Source organism: Trachurus trachurus, assembly GCF_905171665.1.
Source record: "Trachurus trachurus genome assembly, chromosome: 12".
Lineage (NCBI taxonomy): Eukaryota > Metazoa > Chordata > Actinopteri > Carangiformes > Carangidae > Trachurus > Trachurus trachurus.
This window is the reverse complement of record NC_139908.1, coordinates 3,853,675-3,877,035: the sequence shown is the minus strand read 5'-3', so window position 1 is coordinate 3,877,035 and position 23,361 is coordinate 3,853,675. Positions and strand designations below refer to the sequence as shown.

General features: G+C 43.4%; 1 protein-coding gene across 1 annotated transcript in view; it reads left to right on the top strand.

The window, feature by feature from the left end:
* The window catches only part of gfra2b (GDNF family receptor alpha 2b), a gene marked incomplete at both ends in the record, with an annotated part of 142,685 nt that overhangs the window by 74,402 nt on the left and 44,922 nt on the right, over positions 1-23,361 (top strand). The window lies entirely within an intron of this gene.

The window sequence follows — 23,361 nt, the reverse complement described above, 5'->3', positions numbered from 1 at the left end:
CAGAGGAGCAGAGAGGGAACTGAACATCACTTCTTCCTCTGTGTCGGATCTAAACTCTGCTCTGGTGAACTTAAACGTGCAGGAAGGAATCAGCGAGCACGCCGCACACGCTTTCACTCTTTCACTCTTTTCAATCCAGCAGCAGTGAAGACGCCGTGGTCACATGTTTGTAGAGACCACCGGCTGTGCGTCGTCCTCAGACCACATATAGAACATGTGACTGTAAAATGACTCAAGGCGGCTTTATCTTCTAAAATGCAGCAGTGAAGAGCGGCGGAGAAAATGTGAGTGACAGTGAAGAGATAAGTGATGTACAGTGGAGCTGCAGCCGCTGCTGTCAAACATACAAATATATAAACCAATGAATATATTAAAACATAAGCCTGGTGTTGCTCTACAGTACATTTATACATATATATATATATATATATATATATATATATATATATATATATTCTCATATTGTCAACAAATCTTTCTGACGCTGCGTCTCTAAGCTCTGAGCTCTTTGGTTCCTGCTGAAGATGTAAATCTTTAAAAGCACCTCGCACATATTAAGTTTCTTTTTCAATCTCTTCAAACAGGAGGAAATAGGGACTTTGTTGGGGACTAGTTTCAGCGGCGGATTAATCCTCATGTGGTGCTTCAGTCGGTTTGCAGTAGTAATCAGTTAGGTAGAGAAGGTTCATGTGACTATTGTGATTAAAAGCGAAGATTCCTGATTCATTTATTCATCATTAGTACAATTTTTTGCTCAGCTGTGATTGGCTCTAACCGTGTAGTCTTTTTTTTTTTAATACAAACAATCAAATATTCACTGCCTCTGACCACAGACTGTAAATAAAGATGGCCGTCACCTCTGCAACTATGTGAGCCCACATGTTTCTGAAGCTCAGAGCAGAGCTGCTGCACTAGCGGCCATGTTGCTGCCAGCATCTGACTCCGCCCACAAAATGGGGAGGAGCCTGTGTGGAACGGAGAATTTGGTTCCAGCCTGTTTATCGCAAATATAGGCTACACTCCCCCAGCCGTCCGTCAAATAATCCTTTTTGGATTTGCTTTTCCACAAGCAAGGCGCCAAGTCAGAGCCACTCGGAATCATAACAACAAAGATGGAGGACCTCATGCTAGTGCTGCTCTTGCCTTTACAAGCTTACACTGCAACCCAGAGGCAGAAAACACAAATATTGTTGCTTGTTTTTATGATCCATCTCTGTCTTTTGTCTTCTGACTAGCTCGTTGTCGTTTTAACTCATTGAGTGCCGCGCTCCTTTCCAAAGTTTTAGTCAAGTGTACCGGCAATTTAGACCATTTTTGACTTTTTATGTAGAGCCACAGTGTATTCTATATTATTGCCACCAACACATACTGTGGCTCAATTGAAAGGTTTACCTTAATGCTTCAAGTGGCCACAAACCGTTTGTTTCTACGTGCCTCCGTTCCTGAGGAAAGTCAAGCTAAACATGGCTGGGTTTCACCAAAATCCCTCCTTTTTTTCTAGAAAAGGAGATAGAGCGTCTTTTATGAAAGGTGCGCTGTTTGTGTCTGTCGCTCTTCTGACACTCGCATTTCTGGATCAAAGGGCTCGTATAAGATAAATATATACAACAGTTGTTGTTCTATTCACAAAACCACCAGCGGGGGCGGGGGGGGCGCCACTAAACAACAATAACACAGACGCACCGTGCCGTGTCACAGCTTCTCGCCGCGGAGCGTGAGGGTCAGTCGGCCACCGCGGCTCGGGAACACCGGTCCCACCGGTGGTCGCGGTCCTTCTGTGGTTCGGGTCGGTGACGGCGGTCTGCTTTGGTCCAGAGACCATCAGATTTTACCGCGGGAGGACTTTGGGGAGGACACGGTGTTGCTCCAGCTGAAGACCGGGCGGACTGTCGGCTGAGAGCTTCCTGTTTCTGCTCCGAGCAGCTCGAGCAGCTGGAGCAGCAGCGCGGGTGAGAGCAGAGCAGCTGCGCTGCATCTGCATGCAGAACTCGTTTGCAGAAGCCGAGTTATGATAAAAACTTCCAGATCATGAGCTGTCATGTGACTTTGATCGTCATCTATTTCAGTTCTCCTCGTCGTAGAGTCCCCAAATTTACATATAATGTGTATTAAAGTGTCTATTTTCATAATTTAAAAAAAAAGCAAAAAACGTAAAATTACGTTTTCGGCACTCAACGCATGGGAACGAAAAACGAGAAATTACGTGGTTGGCACTCAATGAGTTAAAAATGGCGGTTCATTATTTTAGTCGAAGAACCGGTGCTTAAGCAGTGGAAAAGCAAAGAACCGGTGCACTGAAGCCAGTTTGGTGGAAAATGGGTAAAGAGGCCCCGCCCCTTTAGCCTTCTACACCTTTAGTGGTCAATAAAGTGTAAATAGGTGAGTTCTGTAAACACTTGTCATAAAAAAAGTCTGTTTTTTTATACCATGTTGATTTCCTTTTAACATGTGGAGTCTATGGAGACTGACTCGCTGCCGGAGACTCACTCTAGTGGTCTGGAGAGGAACTGCAGCTGCTGCTTCTACACTGTTTGACTTTGTCTTTAAATCTGAAGACTACATCACAACATCGACTCTGAGAGATTAAAAAATTGTCGATTTTTTTATGTTTAACAGACAGTAATTGGTTGTTGAATAAGAAAAATAATTGAAAACTCACCTGCTCGTTCACTTCCTTTGCTCGTTGGGTCGTTAGTGTTTCTTTGCTGCACATTTTTCATCATAGCGAGTGTTGAGCTGTCGGGCGGTCGAGGTCATGCAGAGCTGCTCTCTATCTCTCTACATGTGAACAACAGGTTGTGTTTTCCTCTCAGTGAATAGCGAGTCTCACACCTCCAAATGAAAACAGGCGAGTGCCACACACACACACACAGATACTTTTAGTGATCATGAGTGTGTGTGTGTGTGTGTGTGTGTGGGCGGCGAGGTCAAACTGTGTGTTGTTATCAGCCGCTCAGTCGTCAGGGTCGAGGTCGAGCTCGTTTGATTACACATGAATGAGCTGATTTATTATTGATCGACGGAGCAGATGGAAGCCGAGCGAATGTGTTTCACTGTCGGGAAGCGACAACAGATGCTGCGTCGTCACGACAACAGTGTTAACTAGAAATAAAACCGTGAAGTCTGGTGGAGTCAAACATAGTTGTTAATCAGAATCAGACAAGAAGTTTTAACAAACTTCGCTTTTTAATTTTTAACATGATTAAAGGTCTAATCTGTAACTTCTCATTAGTCAGTCAGAATAATCAAAATACTTAATTGGCCCCATGAAGAAACCAGTCAATTTTGATTTGAATTCTGTCATTTGTCAACCCAGAGAAATGTGTGGTTTTTAATCATGGTTACGTTTCATTGGCTGTGTGTCGATGACATCACATCCTCTACCTGCATTTTATCCACATGTTTAAGATTCATTCAACAAGCTGAGCCAACGTCGGCCATCCAACTCAAATCATCACAATTTTTTCCCTAAACTTAGCCGAGCCATGACTGATATAAAGGTGAATTTACTGTTGTAACCATGACAACCACGGTTTCAGTACACTCATGGCTGTAGGGACGCTGTTTTAGATGAGAGGGACCCGCCTGCAGATCCATACTACAAGAAATTGGGCTTTTTTCCTGTATCTTATTCATTATATTATATTATTTATATATATTATAAACATAATTTTAGTTTTATCCTTTAAATGGGCTGGTAACCCCTTTATATTACAGGCTGCTAATTACATGATAATGTCAAGAAATAGCCAAGAAATCACAAGTAATTGTGTCATAATGTCTAGAAATAGCCTAGAAATAACAGTCAATTTCATAGTAATGTGTAGAAATATAGCCAAGAAATAACGATTGAGTGCGTAGAAATTGCCCAGAAATAACGGTCAATTGTAAAGTACTTGGTGGAGACAAAATCTGGCCTTTCCCAAAAAATTCAAAGCATGAAAAACATGTGTAATCTTTTGCCTTTATGAAAAACATGACATTAATATGAAATTGACCGTTATTTCTAGGCTATTTCTTGGCATTACTAAGCAATAACTTGTTATTTTGTGACATAATCATGTAATTAGTGGCCTGTAAATTAAAGCGTTACCATTTATTCTTGTTGTTAATATGCTTTGATATTCTGTAAATTATTATTATTATTTATTTATTTTTTAAAATTATCTTCATTCAAGGACATAGATAAAGATGGTTGCAGGAAGTCCATGTGATTTTGTCCATATTGCCCTTCTGGAATTTTCTTTTTCGGACTATTACTTGTTTTCATTGAGTAGGCTAAATTATTAATAAAAAAAAAAAAAAATCTTATTCAGCGCTCCATCCAGGTCCGTACAGAAAATCTGACCTCCGACGGTACGAAGAGATACGATAAGAGAAAGAGTCGTGTGAATGATTGTTAAATTGATTATTCGGAGTTTGGTTGCAAACTTAAAGGGACAACGAGGAGTCTTGGAAAAGCGAAGCGTTTTCACACTACATTTATGAGCCTCCGCGCGCACCGTACATTTCTTTGACCGGGCGCAAGACGGACTCATGTTTTCATTCATCAATAATTAAAGTCAGAGGTTCAAAGAGGTTCACATACCACCGTAGTTCCGACCATAAACGGCGATGCGGCTGCGTTATTCTCATGATTCGCAACGAAGGAAACTCTGGTCGGCTCGACCAGCACTTCCGCCACCACTAATAATAACAAAATAACGATAGAGACAGAACGATATATTTATCGAAAATGGGCCCATTAACAAGTGTGGGTAGCGGAGATTCATCCACATTAACGTGAGACTTTTTTATAACCGAATAGAAACTCCTCGTTGTCCCTTTAAGGTAGATCAGATTTCCGGTATGGAGCAGCAAATAAAAACAAGGAAGACCAACTTCCGTTTGGGACTTCCGGTGTGGATTGGACCTATGGCGGCGCCTTCGTCCGCCATCTTCCCCTCAGACGGTTTACTGTTGTTTCAGATGGTGGTTTAGGTTCAGATCCTTGTTCTAGTTGTTGTTGGGTAAAAAAAAAAAACCTCCCATGATGCCACACTGCTTCATTACCAAACTCAGTGTTTTGTTATTGTTTTGTTGTGTTGCGATCCCCCGGGGGCGAAGCTACAGATGGCTGCGAGCTGTGACTCAGCAACAGAACAAAAACATGGAGTCACAACCCTGACCAGGTGTGTTGGGGTGTGTGTGTCGTGTAGTTGCACTGCTGTTGTTGCTGTGTTGTGTAATCAGCTGTGTTTGCACTGCGGCTGAAACGTGAGCTGCACTAAGTCTCGTTTAATCTGCACTATTTTCTTTTAATTAGGGAGCAAACACATCAAGGAGCTTTTATTAATAATTAGAAGAATTTACAGTTTTTGTGTTTCCGAGCCAAGATCGGCCGAGTGTGTCCAAAGTAAACATCCATCAGCTGTGGAGTCGTGTCCGTCGTCACGCTGTCGCCGTGGCTCCGGCCTCTTCAGCTGTGGAGTGTGTCGGGCTTCGTCTTCCTCTTCAGACTCACTCACTTTCTCTCTCTGTGGGAGATGAACTCGTAAACAGAGACACATGTGAATAAGAAACTCCTCAGAGACACAACAGAGAAAGAGACAGAGAAGGAGGCTGAACCTGGACCAGGTGATTTAAAGGGATAGTTCAACATTTTGGCAAATTGGCCCATTGCCATAATCCCTTTGTTACCTTTAATTGTCGGTGCAAGCTATTTTTAGAACGGCAGAGCAGAGCCGTGAGCTGCTCAGAGCTACACTACGGAGGCTCATGGGATTTCTTGGTTTCCCTCATCAAACTCATCAAATACACAATCCAACAACTCCACAACGCTCTGGTGGACAAGTTGTGAGCTGCACATTCACCACACTATGAGATAATAACACAACGTTACCACACAGAGTTGTTTTAGAGGGAAATACAGAGTCTGCTTGCTGAAAAACTGTCCCTGAAGGCAACGTGCATCAGCGGTTTTGCATGAATTTCCCTCTAAAACAACTCTGTCTGGTAACGTTGTGTTATTATCTCATAGCGTGGTGAATGTGCAGCTCACAAGTTGTCCACCAGAGCGTTGTGGAGTTGTTGGATTGTGTATTTGATGAGTTTGATGAGGGAAACCAAGAAATCCCATGAGCCTCCGTAGCGTAGCTCCGAAAAGCTCACGGCTCTGCTCCACCGTTCTAAAAATAGCTTGCACCGACAATTAAAGGTAACGAACCTACTGCTATGACTATAGCGATTATGGCAATGGGCCAATTTGCCAAAATGTTGAACTATCCCTTTAACCTTCCTCACAGAAAACTGATACATTCACTAAAAATACATCAAATATTTAGCCTTTTTCTTTAAAATGATCTTTTGAAACTCATTTTCACTTAGATTTTACACCACAGCTCAGGATGTGTGATAATTAAATTAAGGTTTGGATATATTTAACATGTTCTGTACAGTAGGTGATACATTTGAATTATCAGCTTTAAAAAAAAACATCTGAGCCTCCTGTGTTGTAATGACAGTTTGGTGTGAGAGCCGTAACTATGGTGCAGGAGCTCCAGTGAAGTTATTTCATTGCCAGCATCATTATTACTGAAAGAGACGGCTTGTGTTACAACAACATTGCAGTCACTTTATTTTAGATGACTTTTGCAACCTGAAAATATGACTCAAAACCACTTTCATACATATTTTTTGTAGTTGACACATTAAAGGGATAGTATCATTTTTTTTAAAGAGGGGTTGTATGATCTCCAAATAGCCCCTAAGTACTTTAATTGCAGTAGAAGACTCTCTGCACTCCTCCCGTTAGCAACACCAGCCCATAATAGCCCTGCCCAGAGATTTACAACATACAGTGTTGTGAACAGACCCAAAGAAACGGCCTATTTTCGTGGCCTAAAAGAGGTTTTACCTGAAAAAAAAAATGCATAGTTCCATTGTTCGCTATAATATAATTTTTTCCAGCCCCTCAAAGTGCAGGAAAAACGCAGTTTTTATTTGGAGCTAACCAACTGCTGATTGGCGGGCGCTAACCCTGGGCGGAGGGATACGTGAGTTGGTTCGGTCCAAATAAAAACTGTTTGTGTTTTTCCTGCACTTTGAAGGGCTGGAAAAAATTATATTATAGCGAACAATGGAACTGTGTATTTTTTTCGAAGTAAAACCTCTTTTAGGCCGTGAAAATAGGCCGTTTCTTTGGGTCTGTTCACAACACTGTATGTTGTAAATCTCTGGGCAGGGCTATTATGGGCTGGCGTTGCTAACGGGAGGAGTGCAGAGAGTCTTCTACTGCAATTAAAGTACTTAGGGGTCATTTGTAGATCATACAACCCCACTTTAAAAATATGCTACTATCCCTTTAAGGTTTTTAGTAAATTAGATATTCTAGTGTAAAGGGTTTCTGACTGTAATTCTCCAGAACACACAGATGTTCAGTCCGCCCCTGTATGAAGCTACACTTGCGCTTCGGCATCAGAGGTAACGCCGCTCCGACGTCTGCTCAGTCTGTATGTGTGCATCACAGAGCCGCAGATGCAGCCTCTCTGGGATTATGTCAAACTCAACAAAATACCGGAGTATAGGCCTATTCTGTGCAAAGCGCCAGTCAATTGCATGCTGCAAAACTGGACATATTCATGAATTTATAGTAATAAGCTGTAGAAACAAGAAACAAAACAAAGAGCTCAGAGCTACACTATACGGAGGCTCATGGGATTTCTTGGTTTCCCTCATCAAACTCATCAAATACACAATCCAACAACTCCACAACGCTCTGGTGGACAAGTTGTGAGCTGCACATTCACCACGCTATGAGATAATAACACAACGTTACCACACAGAGTTGTTTTAGAGGGAAATGCAGCCGGAACCGCTGATGCGCGTTCCCGTCGGGGGAAGTTCTTCAGTAAGCAGTCTCTGCATTTACCTCTAAAACAACTCTGTTTGGTAACAAGTTTGATGAGGGAAACCAAGAAATCCCATAATGAGCCTCCGTAGCGTAGCTCTGAGCAGCTCGCGGCTCTGCTCCGCCGTTCTAAAAACAGCTTGCACCGACAATTAAAGGAAACAAACCTACTGCTATGACTATAGGGATTATGGCAATGGGCCAATTTGCTAAAATGTTGAACAATCCCTTTAACATAAGAAGCATAAAGGTTCGATTGACAGCCCTAGTCTGTACTAACAAGGTTTCAGGTGTATTTAGCCCCGCCTCCAAACCCTACAAGTTGATATTATTGGTTCTTGAGGTCTTTGACTGTATGAGAATCTGTGTTTATGAGTCTGTCACGGTCTCAACACTGCAGGTTGTAAACGTCCCCTCGACTGTAAATTAGCAGCGTCCAATGATGAAACTGTGATCACATTATTATTATTATTATTATAAAACCAAAGTGAGTGGTTTCTGGTGTTAAACAGAACTTCATGTCTCTATTTCCTCTGAGCCGTGATTTGTCCTTCCACTGTGTGTGTGTGTGCAGCAGTCTGTGGGTGTGTGTGTCTGAACACAATGGAGACGGCGAGAAGACAGTCTTTAAAGAGCTGCCTTCAGATAATCAGCCCCGTCCCTACAGACGATCACACACACACACACAGACCAGAACACACACGTTGCTGCTATAAAGGCTCTGCAGGCTCCTTGTTTGTGATTTGCTGCTGCTGGTATGTGTGTGTGTCTATGTGTGTGTGTGTGTGTTGCGTTCATGTGCGCCACTGCTTTGTGTTTCCCTGCACTGAGTAGGAGTCTCTTTGAGCAGCGCGTGTGAGGAAGAGACGCTCGGATATAAATCGATATCTAGAACAGGGAATGAGACCGGCGAGCAGCCCGACCAAAACACCCTAACAAGGCCCGGTCCGCCCACTCACATCCTCACATCCTCACACCCCCCCTCACATCCCCCCCTCCCTCTGGTAGAAAGCTGTGCACCCTGTGGCAGGAAGCTGCTGCGCCCCAATATCATGCACGGAGCATGAATCATGTTTGATTGCCTGTGAAAAAGGATCCAGAGGAGGCTTGTTCTTTTCGTTTTAGCCTCCATTAACCTCGGATGGAGCGCGGAGAGCTGCATAATCACAGGAATCCCGCAGGTCCTCGGGGTCTCGACGGCCTCGGAGGGGTGTGTGCCGTCCCCCGCTGTGGATGGGAGCGGGCGGGAGGAGGAAGTGACTGCTCGAGGAAGGCTCTGATTGACAGGAAGCGTAATTAAATGTGGTCTTTGCCACAAGAAATGTACGAGGAACCTACAGAGAGCTGTAAAAGCTTTTTGGACCAAGGCACTTAGAATAAAAAAAAAAAGAAAAAAGAAAAGGAAATTGTATTTGCATTTCAAATAAGAGTGCAATCACACCCACAGTTAATTTTCAATAAGAACCGTGCAGCTTGGTTTGTGCACGTTCACACTCAGGAGCCACGACGAGAGAATCGGGGATTAGAAACACACTCAATAAATGAACTGTTTGTTTGCGCCGAACTTTCAGGCAGCTGCAGAAAAGTTTGAATTGTTTCTCAGATTTTTTTTTATTTTCTGTAAATACCAAAAAAACAAACATTGATCTTGCACATCGATGAATCTGCAGCAGTTTTCACCTCCAAACAAAGTGATGATGATCGTCACAGTCGCCTTCAGTCCAGACTGACTTCAGACTGTCACTGTTGGTTTGATGCTTATATATATAGGTTTATATCCACTTTGTTTGTACAGTTTGTCAAAATTAAAAGAATGATGATGATGTTTTGTTGAACAGATGCCAAACTTTGGCTTAGAGAAGATTTTAATGTGGGAAAAAAAATGCAAATTTATTTGTACAGCACAATTCATACACCAGGCAATTCAAAGTGCTTTACAGAGGCATAGAAATGCAATCAAAAACAGAAAAATACATTAAAATAAGACATTAAAAAACATTAGAATGATTAAAATGGCCAACAAAAAAAAGCAAAATTAAAAGTAGCCTATTAAAAACGACCGTCGTGGGTCATACACGTTGACATACGTAGCTACTGTAACAGCTGCTGTTAGGGCTGATGCAACAGGTCAGTTGGAAGCTGAACCGTTGCCGTGGTTATCGATCGTCAGTCTCTGTGGTCTCTGACAGAAAGTCACGTTTCATCATGTGTCAGTGTTAAAGGTCAGAGAGAGAACAACGAGCTGCAGACTGACACTGGCAGTGGTGATGATGAAGATGATGATGATGATAGAAACTGAGAGGAGACGACGTGAAGGAGAAATTATCGTTTGATTAAAGCAGATCTGGAAACTTGTGCTTCACTGCACAGGTTTATTCATGATTCCTCTCTGAGCTCACATTAGCATAATGAGCTAACTAGCTTAATGAGCTAACTAGCTTAATGAGCTAACTAGCTTAATGAGCTAACTAGCTGCAGCTGCTTCAGAATCAGATGGAGGAAAACCAGGAGTTTGTTGTTGTTGTTTCTCATTATTTCAGATTTCACTGTGGTGTGTGTGTTTTTTTCTGATGGTTGCCTGCTGCTGTCAGCTTAGTGTAGTGGTTTAAAGAACAAACTGATGAAAATATATGCATGAACGTATTTTAAATTGTGCTGTTTAACATCTTATAACATAGCTAAAGTAGAACTCACAGATTGACTTCTAATAAGGCTGCTGTTTAAAAACTTTATTTGACCATTAAAGCAGAAGTAAGCAGAATTTTTGTGTTAATATAAGTCTTAAATAGTTCTATCTTCCGACGGCAATCACTTACAAAGAGTGTTTGGTCTGAAACACGGGTCTGTCAGTCACTCTGCTCTGCTCTGAGCCGAGGAGAAAACTTTTCTTGTATCCTACAAGTTTTATCCAATGAGGGGAGAGAACGGCATGAAGGGCTGTGTGTGCAGCCAAGGGATGCGCCTGAATGTGGTGACGTAGGGACGAGGACCAATAGATCCATGACGAGGGCGGGGGCTGCTAACTCCATCGGCTGACAAGACGTTATGGTGCGTTCAAGGCAACTCGTAACTCGTGTTTTTCCGACCTGTGAAGTTGTACCAGTTCGATCTGGTACGAGTTCACGGGTCAGAAGTTACGAGTGGCCGTTATAGTGACTTTCACAGGTAAAACAGGTCGGAAAAACACGAGTGGGTTGCCTGGAACGCTACAAAGTCGTAAGTTGTGACTTGAAGCTGTAATTTACGGTTTCAAAAGCCTGCCTCGAACGCAGCATTAGCCAAAACGACCGGATCGCTTACTTCTGCTTTAAATGTGAATGTGACTGAGTGAGTGATAGAGTTGTCTGATCGAGTCACACCATTGGTCAGCTGGACACCATGTGACTGAGTGATGAAGTTACAGCGATCAGGTGTTAACAGCAGCTTCTCCTCTCTTTCTTTGGACGGACTCATTATTATTTTAAATAAAATATTTTTTATTTATATTTTTCAAAATAAAAACCCTCTAGCCACAGGGGCCTTTTGTTTCTTAGGGCTTTTATTGCTGCGCTGCAGTAAGTTCATTGTCTCATTTCCTGTTTTATTTAATCTACTATCTTCTTTAGCTTAGCCATTAGCATTGACTTTCTCTCTCCTGCTCAGTCTGATGTGTGGTTAATTCTCAGTCTCCTTCAGTGATAACAGCTTGTATAAGAAATGTGGTTTCTTGAAGATAAAGGTGAATCTTGACTCGACTCTTTGTGAATTGTGCTACAAGGACTTTACACTTCTTTCTTTTTTGCCAATGAAAGGAAAAGACAGTCATTAAAGAGAGGATGAAACAGGTTGGAAACGAACCAGCAGTTCATCCACGCAATTTAAACTTCACTTCATCTGGAGGTCGAAGTAAAACTCTGGTGTTTCACAGCCGAGTCGTGTCTATAAACTGTGACAGTTTGAGGCAAAACTTCATTGTTTTCTCTTCCAAATGATTTGAGATAACCTGCTGCTGTCTGCTGCTTTTCTTCACGTTCTTCTACACAATCTGTCTTCATAAAACCTCTGTCGTTAAGTTTTCTGCCTGTTACTGTGGACAGAACAGAGCAGATCTTACATGACTGTATTGACCTCCAGTGTTTGTCTCCTCTGACTGTTCAGTTAAATAACTAGACTTTCATGTATTTTATGAATTCAGAGCGAAAAACAAATATTTGCCGTTGCTGTGTCGGTGCACACGGGCTGCGGCTCCTCTGCGGCTGGAAATGTTCTAATAATTACTGACGATTTGAATTCACACGGGACGTGTATAACCTGAGGTTAATTTCACTGGGACTCTAACAGGATGGAAAAGATGAAAGGAAGTTTGCAGCGCTGCAGCGTGCAGTCGGTTTAAAAAAGATATTATTGCTGCTATGACTGATCTGGACCGGCATTAAAATCCCCGAGATGCTGTGGTAATAAAAACCCTGTAAAACATCTCAGTCTGAGCTGCAGGAGCCTCTTGAAGGACAAAGATTCACTGCAGCTGCTGCTGTTATTTAAGTTTGTTGCCCGGAGGAGCAACACGTTCTGAATTTGTTTCCCCAAAAATATTAACATGAAAAGATGATTGAGTTTCTAATCGTGGAGCCTGAACATCAGCAAACAGAATAGGGAACAACACAGACAAGGAGGGTTTTGTATTAAAGCTCCTTCAGTATTAAGGTGGATGTTTGTGTTAAAGCTCCATACAGTATAAAGGTAGATGTTTGTATTAAAGCTCCATACAGTATAAAGGTAGATGTTTGTGTTAAAGCTCCATATAGTATAAAGGTAGATGTTTGTATTAAAGCTCCATACAGTATAAAGGTAGATGTTTGTATTAAAGCTCCATACAGTATAAAGGTAGATGTTTGTATTAAAGCTCCTTCAGTATAAAGGTAGATGTTTGTGTTAAAGCTCCATACAGTATAAAGGTAGATGTTTGTATTAAAGCTCCATACAGTATAAAGGTAGATGTTTGTGTTAAAGCTCCATACAGTATAAAGGTAGATGTTTGTGTTAAAGCTCCATACAGTATAAAGGTAGATGTTTGTGTTAAAGCTCCATACAGTATAAAGGTAGATGTCCATGTGTAGTGTGATTATAAAGCAGCTCTAGGTTCTATATTAATACTGTGAAAGTATCAAAGCCTCAGTCCACAGAGAAATGCACACAGCCTGTATTCAGAAACTGAGCCTTAAAACCAGCCGTCAGGACTTCCTGTCACTTTGTGATGTCACAACTAAGCAAAAATAAATAAATTCATCCAACCCATCTTTGTTGGCACGTTTTCTCAGTATTGCTTTGACGAAACTTCTTCAAAATTGGCACATCTGTTCACCAGGACTCACAGATGAATTGATTGGATATTGGTGGTAAAAGATCAAAGTTCAAGGTCGTGGTGACACTTTTTATCCCGGATTTATGTGTACTTAGTAAACGATCACAGGGAGGTGACTCAGCTGATAACTATAAACATATCAAAGGAAGAGGAGGAAATTGAGCAGCTGTAGTTTCTATCTGTTATTATCTCATAGCGTGGTGCAAGCTATTTTTAGAACGGCGGAGCAGAGCGGTGAGCTGCTCAGAGCTACGCTACGGAGGCTAATGGGATTTCTTGGTTTCCCTCATCAAACTCATCAAATACACAATCCAACAACTCCACAACGCTCTGGTGGACAAGTTGTGACCTGCACATTCACCACGCTATGAGATAATAACACAACGTTACCAGACAGAGTTGTTTTAGAGGGAAATTCATGCAAAACCGCTGATGCATGTTGCCGTCGGGGGCAGTTTTTCATCAAGCAGTCTCTGCATTTCCCTCTAAAACAACTCTGTGTGGTAACGTTGTGTTATTGTCTCATAGCGTGGTGAATGTGCAGGTCACAACTTGTCCACCAGAGCGTTGTGGAGTTGTTGGATTGTGTATTTGATGAGTTTGATGAGGGAAACCAAGAAATCCCAGTGAGCCTCCGTAGCGTAGCTCTGAGCAGCTCACGGCTCTGCTCCGCCGTTCTAAAAACAGCTTGCACAGACAATTAAAGGTAACGAACCTACTGCTACGACTATAGGGATTATGGCAATGGGCTGATTTGCCAAATTGTTTAACTATCCCTTTAACATGTTTGTGGAGACAGTGATGATCCACACACGCTCTCTGTGTTCAGGAAGTTTTATTTTCTCTCTGTGAGTTTGGACACATGTTCAGTTTTTAGAGACGTGTCCTTGGAGATACTTTGAGTTTGATGTGCTGTGCTCTGATCCAGACCCCCACCCCCCACCCACTGCGGGAAAAAGTATATTTGTGTGCTGTGTGTGTGTGTGTGTGTGTGTGTAGTGACCCTCTCAGACCTTCAGCAGAGTCAGGCAGCTCACTGTGAACACACAACTTAACTCCTAATGGACTTGTTGGAGGTCTCCATCAGGATACATCTGCTGGATGTGAGGGATTTATGTGTATCAGCTTCCTGATGATGACCCCACCCCCCCCCCCATCACACTGCACGGCTCCCGCACTAATGCCGGTGGTATGTATGCAAACACACACACACACGCCCGCCCGTGCACCGAGGCGTGCGCAGCTAAACTGCTTTTCCCAAAGCCGGCGGCGGCAGCTGAGTGGTGTTTTAAGGCGAGGAAGCCAATCTAGCGACTGCATCGCTCCATTACACGGTCAGTGAGGTGAGGTGGTGGCGTGATGGAAATAGCTGCCTCTTTTTCTGTAGGTCACAGAGGACGCCGCCGCCGACGCAGCAGCCGGGCCCCCTCTCGCTCGCTCTCGTTGTGACTGTTTGTGGAGCCGGTTTACACAGAAGCATCCCATGATTCATCTCATTTGCTCGGCGCCGGCTCCCTTCGTTTTTTGGGGATGAAGAGCAGATGAGTGGAACCAGAAGGGGCAGGGCCGGCCCTAGGATTTTGGTGGCCCCCTAAACAAGATTTTTGTTTGTGGCCCTGCACTCTAAGCGCAAACACCAAATCACTGGTTAAAACTGAATACAGACGTGTTTATGCCCTCTGAGGTTTGAGGCCATTTTCTCGAATTTAACATATTTTCTTAAAGCAGAAGTAAGCGATCCGGTTGTTTTGGCTAATGCTGCGTTCCAGGCAGGCTTTTGAAACCGTAAATTACAGCTTCAAGTCACAACTTACGACTTTGTAGCGTTCCAGGCAACCCACTCGTGTTTTTCCGACCTGTTTTACCTGTGAAAGTCACTATAACGGCCACTCGTAACTTCTGACCCGTGAACTCGTACCAGATCGAACTGGTACGACTTCACAGGTTGGAAAAACACGAGTTACAGGTTGCCTTGAACGCACCATAACGTCTTGTCAGCCGATGGAGTTAGCAGCCCCCGCCCTCGTCATGGATCTATTGGTCCTCGTCCCTACGTCACCACATTCAGGCGCATCCCTTGGCTGCACACACAGCCCTTTATGCCGTTCTCTCTCCTCATTGGATAAAACTTGTAGGATACGATAAATGTTTTCTCCTCGGCTCAGAGCAGAGCAGAGTGACTGACAGACCCGTGTTTCGGTCCAAACACTCTATGTAAGTGATTGCTGTCGGAAGATATAACTATTTAAGACTTATATTAACACAAAAATATCACTTACTTCTGCTTTAAATGTATCTTTTTAAGATACTTGCAGATGTAACAATACTCAAGTGTTTTATGTCTAAATATTAGAACCTCCGCTGTAAGCACACTGAGGCCAGTTTGTCCTAGAACACTGTATAAAGAAACGATTTAGGCTAAATGCTGGAAATTTGAGGTCAAATCCCTTGTGAAAACACTCCTTCAGTCATGAGAATGAACTGTTTTGGTGCTTGAAATAGGATACGAATACAGTAATATATAAGTGTAGAAAACAAGTCTAAAATTAAATTTTGTAAGATTGCTTTTTGAGCACAAATGTTGTCATTCTGCCGTTCTATTTTCACCAAATGTCTCAAATATGAGATAAAAGAAGCTGAATATTGACTTCACATTACATATAAAGCTCATAGCTGCACGTGCAGACCTCAGGATGTTTAAATGACTTGATGAACCCCGGTACCTTTCTGATCATGTGGCCCCCCACCTAACGGCTGTGGCCCTAAACAACCACATAGAGTGTTTATGCCAGCGGCCTGAGAGGGCCCTGAGAAGCGGGACCAGAGGTGTGACCGAGGGCGGTGTCTCCTGACGGCGAGCTACTAAGCTACACTAATATGTAAATATGCAAATGAGCAGCCACACTCGGGGAGCGTTAATTAAAAAGAACAAAGGAGCTAATCAGTCTGATTATGAAAGTGAAGGTGTGAACAAACGGCTTCAGTGGAGACGTCACTGTGTCGCACAAACGCCGTTTTTCACACAATTTGCAGCACAATGATGCGATAAATCAGAGCGGCGTCGACTCGACGTGATCGGGACAGAAGGGGGCGGAGCCACAGAGCTCAGCCGGGTTTCATCCTCCGCCTTTTTCGTTTACTGTGACGACAAACGATCCAACAGGTGTGTGAGCCTTCACATCCCAATTATAGTTTTGTTAAAGTGATAGTTCAACATTTTGGCAAATTGGCTTTTCTCATCAGTGAAGCAGCAGCGATGACAGTCTGAGCTCATCGGAAAAACTTCAAACTCAAGTCACAGCGTTGTAATGACTGAGATCTCAGTGAAACTTAAAGGGACGGTTCAACATTTTGGCAAATTGGCCCCATTGCCATAATCCCTATAGTCATAGCAGTAGGTTCGTTACCTTTAATTGTCGGTGCAAGCTATTTTTAGAACGGCGGAGCAGAGCCGTGAGCTGCTCAGAGCTACGCTGCGGAGGCTCATAGGATTTCTTGGTTTCCCTCATCAAACTCATCAAATACACAATCCAACAACTCCACAACGCTCTGGTGGACAAGTTGTGACCTGCACATTCACCACGCTATGAGATAATAACACAACGTTACCACACAGAGTTGTTTTAGAGGGAAATACAGAGACTGCTTGATAAAAAACTGTCCCTGAATGCAACGTGCATCAGCGGTTTTGCATGAATTTCCCTCTAAAACAACTCTGTGTGGTAACGTTGTGTTATTATCTCATAGCGTGGTGAATGTGCAGGTCACAACTTGTCCACCAGAGCGTTGTGGAGTTGTTGGATTGTGTATTTGTGATGAGTTTGATGAGGGAAACCAAGAAATCCCATCATGCCAAAAATGTTGAACTATCCCTTTAACGATGATAATACAGTAACACAGAGGTCGACAGTCAGCATCAGTTGAGCAGCAGAGGTCAGTGAACGCCTCACGCTGCAGGTCGAAGCAGGTTCATGTTTGACAAGGTGACCCGCCGTGTCACTGAGACGTGACATCCCATAATACATCAGCTGTTTGTCCCAGTGAGATGTGAAGTAAGAGGAGACGAAGCGTCCACGTGTTCTGTTTTTTTTGTCCCCCCCTCCCTCTCTCCCTCCGGTCTCTTTGGGGAGAAACAGAAACAGAGAGTGATTGATTCTCTCTGAGGTTTCTCTCTCTCTCTCTCTCTGCTCTTGAGTCCAGAAATAAAAGCTGAGATAAATTTATCCCGGATCAGAACAGGTCCAGTTCTGCAGCTCCGGTCCTGGAACCGCTCCTATATTTAGACCAAGAGGCCGGAGCAGACGCTGTGGTCATGTTATTGTTGTCGTTGTTTTGTTGTGTTCACTGACGGTCGTTTGTTCACGTGTCAAACAGGTTAAAGTTGATTTCTGAAGAGATTTCTTTCTTTTAAATTATAACTTTATTATCACTTCTCCTAAAAATCACTGAAGCATCAGTTTGTAATTCAGGTTTAAACCAGTTATAGATTCAGTTACAGCTTCAAATCGATTCAACAGCTATAGTTTAAGTGACAAAGTGTGTATGTGTATGTGTGTGTGTGTGTGTGTGTGTGTGTGTGTGTGTGTGTGTGTGTGTCTTGTTTATCCCTGTTATTACAGATATGATAATTGAATAACACTCGAGGGACATGTGAGTCTGTTACACCATGACTGACACGTCAGGGTCAAACACACCAGTCTCTCTCCCTCTATCTTATATATACACACACACACACACACACACACACACACACACACACACATACACACACACACACACCCACAGACCCATACACACACACACACACCTCCACAGCTGTTGCGTGAATGAAGCTTTAGCTGAATATAGAATAATATTTACATCTGCACTTGTTCGTCTATACACTGGAGATAATTGCATGTGTGTCCATTCCAGAAGATTGTGTGTGCGTGCGTGTGTGTGTCATTGTGGGTATGGAGTCAGTGTGTGTGTGTGTGTGTGTGTGTGTGTCATTGTGTGTGTGCAGTGCTGCCTGACAGTCAGTAATAAGGCCATTTGGACTCACTCAGCCTGGCTGTAATTTGATTTTAATATTCTTCACCTCCTCTGGCTCACTCACACACTCACACACACACACACACACACACACACACACACACACACTGACTGCAGCAGTGTAATTGACAGCATTACATGCTGCACTGAGCCTCAGGACCATGTTACACTGTTACACACATGGAAATGTCATGAGAGCAAACGGCTCAGTGTGGGCGTTCCTTTAATCCCTGTTCCTGTGTGTGTGTGTGTGTGTGTGTGTGTGTGTGTGTGTGTGTGTGTGTGTGTGTGTGTGTGTGTGTGTGTGTGTGTGTGTGTAAACATGTGGATAGATACTGACGTACCCTCTGGTTTTAGATGCTGTTATTTGACATGTTGTTCTCGGTTCACGGTTCCTGTCTGTTGCCGAGCAACGACGTCAACTCAATCTACAGCGAAACAAGTAAATGAAGCTAACGAAGCTATAACCAATTTTAGTTGCGTTTTTTGCTCCGACCGACACTGGGTGACCATCAGGACAACGATTTAGGGGTAAAAAATGTCTGGAATTCTCCTTTAATACAAACTACCGGACTCTGGTACGGACCAAGTGAAGACCACCTCTTCAGCTGGGACTTTGTTCACTTGTTTGATCCGCACCAGAGTCCTTAACAAACCCTGATAAGGTTTGTTAGTGGTGTGAATGCAGTCCGACTCTTTTCCGAACGAAATGCAAAATCTAAGCGCCTTTTTTGTTTTTTTTTGATTCAACAGACAGTTGTTGTCAGAAAATGCAGAAATCATCACTTGTTAGCGACAGGCCAGACAGGCCAAAATGAGCCATGGGCCCACATAGATTGAGTCGGCAACCAAGGGAACGCCCGCAAAAACGTCAAACAAGCCTTTCCCCCAGCCAGCTATACTGTACTGTGAGAGTGCGGATCATTGAGCCAGTATTTTAAAATGTACAGACAACAATCGACTCCGATCGCACTGAATTGTTTAATATTTAGCTCTACAAGTGATTCAAACTAAGACATGACAGCGAACAAGTTGGACAAAGGTTTAAAATGCTGCGCTTTCACAGTAGCTATAGCAGGTTGGGGGAACGGCTCTTGTTCCCTTGGTTGCCGACTCAATCGATGGAGCACAGAAGAGACACACTTCCTCCTCCATACTTGGTCAGAGGAAAACAAACATTGAAACACGTCACGTTGCACATCTTTGTCCTTGACGGTGTAGCCTACAATCAGCAGGTTGTGCAAGTGACGTGAATGCACCTGTCAGCTGGAAATACAAAGAAAAACACATGCATGACCTCCACTGTGTTGGCTGCTTTGTAATACAAGATCCCACCGATAACTTTTATCCAATGATTGAGCGACTGTGGGAAAATAATCTATCTATCTATCTATCTATATATCTATCTATCTATCTATCTATCTATCTATCTATCTATCTATCTATCTATCTATCTATCTATCTATCTATCTATCTATCTATCTATCTATCTATCTATCTATCTATCTATCTATCTATCTATCTGACTTAATTCGCCCTCAGTGTTGGAGGACTAGAGCATCATGCAACAGGTGAATTCATCTGAGGTGTCAGAGAGGAGATGTCCATCTTTGTTTACAGTCTGTGTGTGTGTGTGTGTGTGTTATGGTGCATTAGTTATTTATTTCACTCTCTAAACACTGTGAACATGAACTGACTCCAGATCTGATTCTGTGTTAATTTCACCTGCAGATTCAGTGAAAGGTCTTAAAAGCATGAACTTTGCAGCAGCAGCAGCAGCTACCACACACACACACTCGCTCTGCCGTAAACTTCTGCTTCAGTGCAACAACCTCCATCATGTCTTATTTAAATATGTTTATTCTTTCATGTGTGCGGTCAGCGGCGGCTGCAGCAGCTTCTGTCTCGCCCTCAGCTGATGATTAGTTGAGCTGAATCTTTAACGAGCCCTGAGGGGGGACAGGAAGTTCAGGCAGGACGTGATCCAGTGGTTTCAGACTCTGCAGCATCACCATCATCATCATCATGACCATCATCTTCCTCTGACCTTCATGGTCCGTGCTGCCGGCTGCATCGTCACCGTTAAAGAGCAGCTTTAACAGACACAGCGCTGGTCTTTACATTAACATCTGTCGCTTTGATACACACTCTGTGTATTAGGCTCCGCCCCCGGAGGTTCCCTTAGACATCAGGGACTTTAGTGATGTCACAGTGCCAGCACATAAACTACGGTGGCCCTGAGGGGTCAAATTAGTGCTGCTGAAGACAACACACAAACTCAGTAAGTTAGTTTTAGTGTTTGTATGAGCATTAGTGTGAGTATTAGTGTAAGTGTAACGCTCTGGTGGACAAGTTGTGAGCTGCACATTCACCACGCTATGAGACAATAACACAACGTTACCAGACAGAGTTGTTTTAGAGGGAAATACAGAGACTGCTTGATGAAAAACTGTCTCCGACAGCAGTTTTGCATGAATTTCCCTCTAAAACAACTCCACCAGAGCGTTGTGGAGTTGTTGGATTGTGTATTTGATGAGTTTGATGAGGGAAACCAAGAAATCCCACGAGCCTCCGTAGCGTAGCTCTGAGCAGCTCACGGCTCTGCTCCACCGTTCTAAAAATAGCTTGCACCGACAATTAAAGGTAACAAACCTACTGCTATGACTATAGGGGTTATGGCAATGGGCCAATTTGCCAACATGTTGAACTATCCCTTTAACAAAACTATAATTGTCTTGATGTAGTGATCCTGAATATGAAAAGTGGTTCATCTTTGCCCACTTTCCCCTATTAGTATTAGTGTTATTGTTACGTATACACATTGTCATGTCTCAGTGTGACTAAGCTACAACATCACACACTCATGACAGAAGCTGTGGAGACAGAACAGAGACGAGTTTGGAGACAGGTGGTGAGTCATAAAGTGATTTCTTCTTTTCCCTGAGAGCCCAAAAAAGGAAAAAATAAGTTTTTCCTCTGTTTTCAGTTTGATCTTTATCGTTTAAATAAAAAAATAAGGCGTTATCTGGGCTGCGTGTTGTTCTGGTATCTGATGTGAGCCTCAACTCTTCTGTGACGTTCAGCTGGAAAAGTTTGGAGCTCAGAGACGTTCAGAGTTACCTATAGGAGTTTGTTTTCTCATGAAGCAGTAAAGAGGTCATTGTTAGTGTTTGATGTTGCTAAGTGACCTTTGATTCAGTCACCATGGCAACATGTTGTAACATACAGGGGTGTACCCGAACCAGTACACAAATAATGCTTTGATCCCGAATAGTTTTGCTGTCCGAAGTTTCTCCTCATTATCAGCAACAGCACATAACCAGCTGATTCTGGTTCACACTCCAACACAGTAGGTGGCACTAATGCACCTTAACGTTGGTGCACACGTGTCTAGTTCACACATTAGCATTAGCATTTTTCTCACAGACAATAATGGGAAAAGAAGCGGCTATAAAACGGTGGATAATTTTTCTTGAGTGTCACAACCCCCGCGAAACGACTCGTTTCACTACCAGAATTTGATCCATTCAGTCCAATTACATTTGGAAAGTCTAAGAGCCGCACCATTAAATTATTTTATTCCCGTTCTAGTTAGCCCAGAGCTAAAGCGGAAGTTAGCCGCGGCTAGCTCGGCGTAGCACCTGCTCGGCTGAAGTCAGTGCGCCCACTTCCGGTTTCTTCTCGAATACGAATCCGAAGTTTTTTTTAAAAGCCTGAATCCGAATTCAAATACAAGTAGTGCACTGGCTGTAGGCTACACCCCTAACGTATACTCGTCGACGCTTGAACTCGTCCGACTCTGAAAATACAAGTTCAACAGTTTCACTCAAACAAAGTTCAAGTTGTTTGACGCCTGAACTCGGCTTCGCCTCCTCCTCCTGAGCTCACGTGGTGAATCTGACAGTTGTCATGCCAACAGAGAGATGGCGTCCGTGTGTATTTACAGTTTGCATGTGCATTAATACAGGCCGATCCAACATGGCGGCAGTCACATGTCATAGGCTCCGCCCCCTCCTCCCCTCCGTGAACACGACGACTCACAGCGGCCGACTCCTCAACATCTGAGTCACTCGCTCACGACACGATCTGCCCTGACAAGCCAAGGGTGGAGGTGTCACCAAGTGTGTGTGTGTGTGTGTGTGTGTGTGTCATGTAGAGAGAGAGAGGAAGAGACCGGAGTGGAGTGTGTGTTTGTCGCTGTGGATTATGGTCTTGTCTTTTGTCTCGAGCCGACATCGTTGGCAGGATTACTCAAGCAGGCCAACACCCAACTCCACACACACACAACCATGAACACACACACACACACAAACGTGCACACACTCACACAAACGTGCACACACTCACACACACTCACCGACCTCTGTGTGAAAGTCAAATGCGCAGCACTCAGCCTGTCAAACTGTGTCATTCTCTGCAGCCGAGAGACGAACAAACACAAACACCTTCACATATGTGAGTATGTGTCAAACACGCACACACACACAAACACACACACATAGACACACACACACATACAGACACACACACACACACACACACCACACACACACACACACACACACACCACACACACACAGACGCACACACACAGAGAGCTGTGTCCGTTGCATTACATTGCACTGATTTCATGACTTTAGTTTTGTCCCCAGAAGGACGTCAAGTCCCCAAACTGTGACTGAGCAAATAGATGTTGTGTTTTCCTCCCACGACTACGGTGGCCCTGAGGTGCAAAACACAATGGCAAAAGAGAAAACACAACACAAAAAGAGAAAACACAACACAAAAACAGGAGACACAACACAAAAAGAGAAAACACAACACAAAAACAGGAGACACAACACAAAAAGAGAAAACACAACGGCTAAAGAAAAAAACACAACAGCTAAAGAGAAAAGCAAGGGGGCAGTTGTCGGTCTGAGAAGTGAAGTCACTTCCGCGTTCAAAAAACTGCAATCCCCCCGGCTTCCTCTGGGGGCTGGTGTCAGAAAGCAGCATTCTCCATAGACCTCCATGTTAAAATCACCGACTTTACATCCTCAATAAACATGTTAAAAGCCTGGTGTCAGAACGTTTTTTGGTCTCAATCGATAGTTTC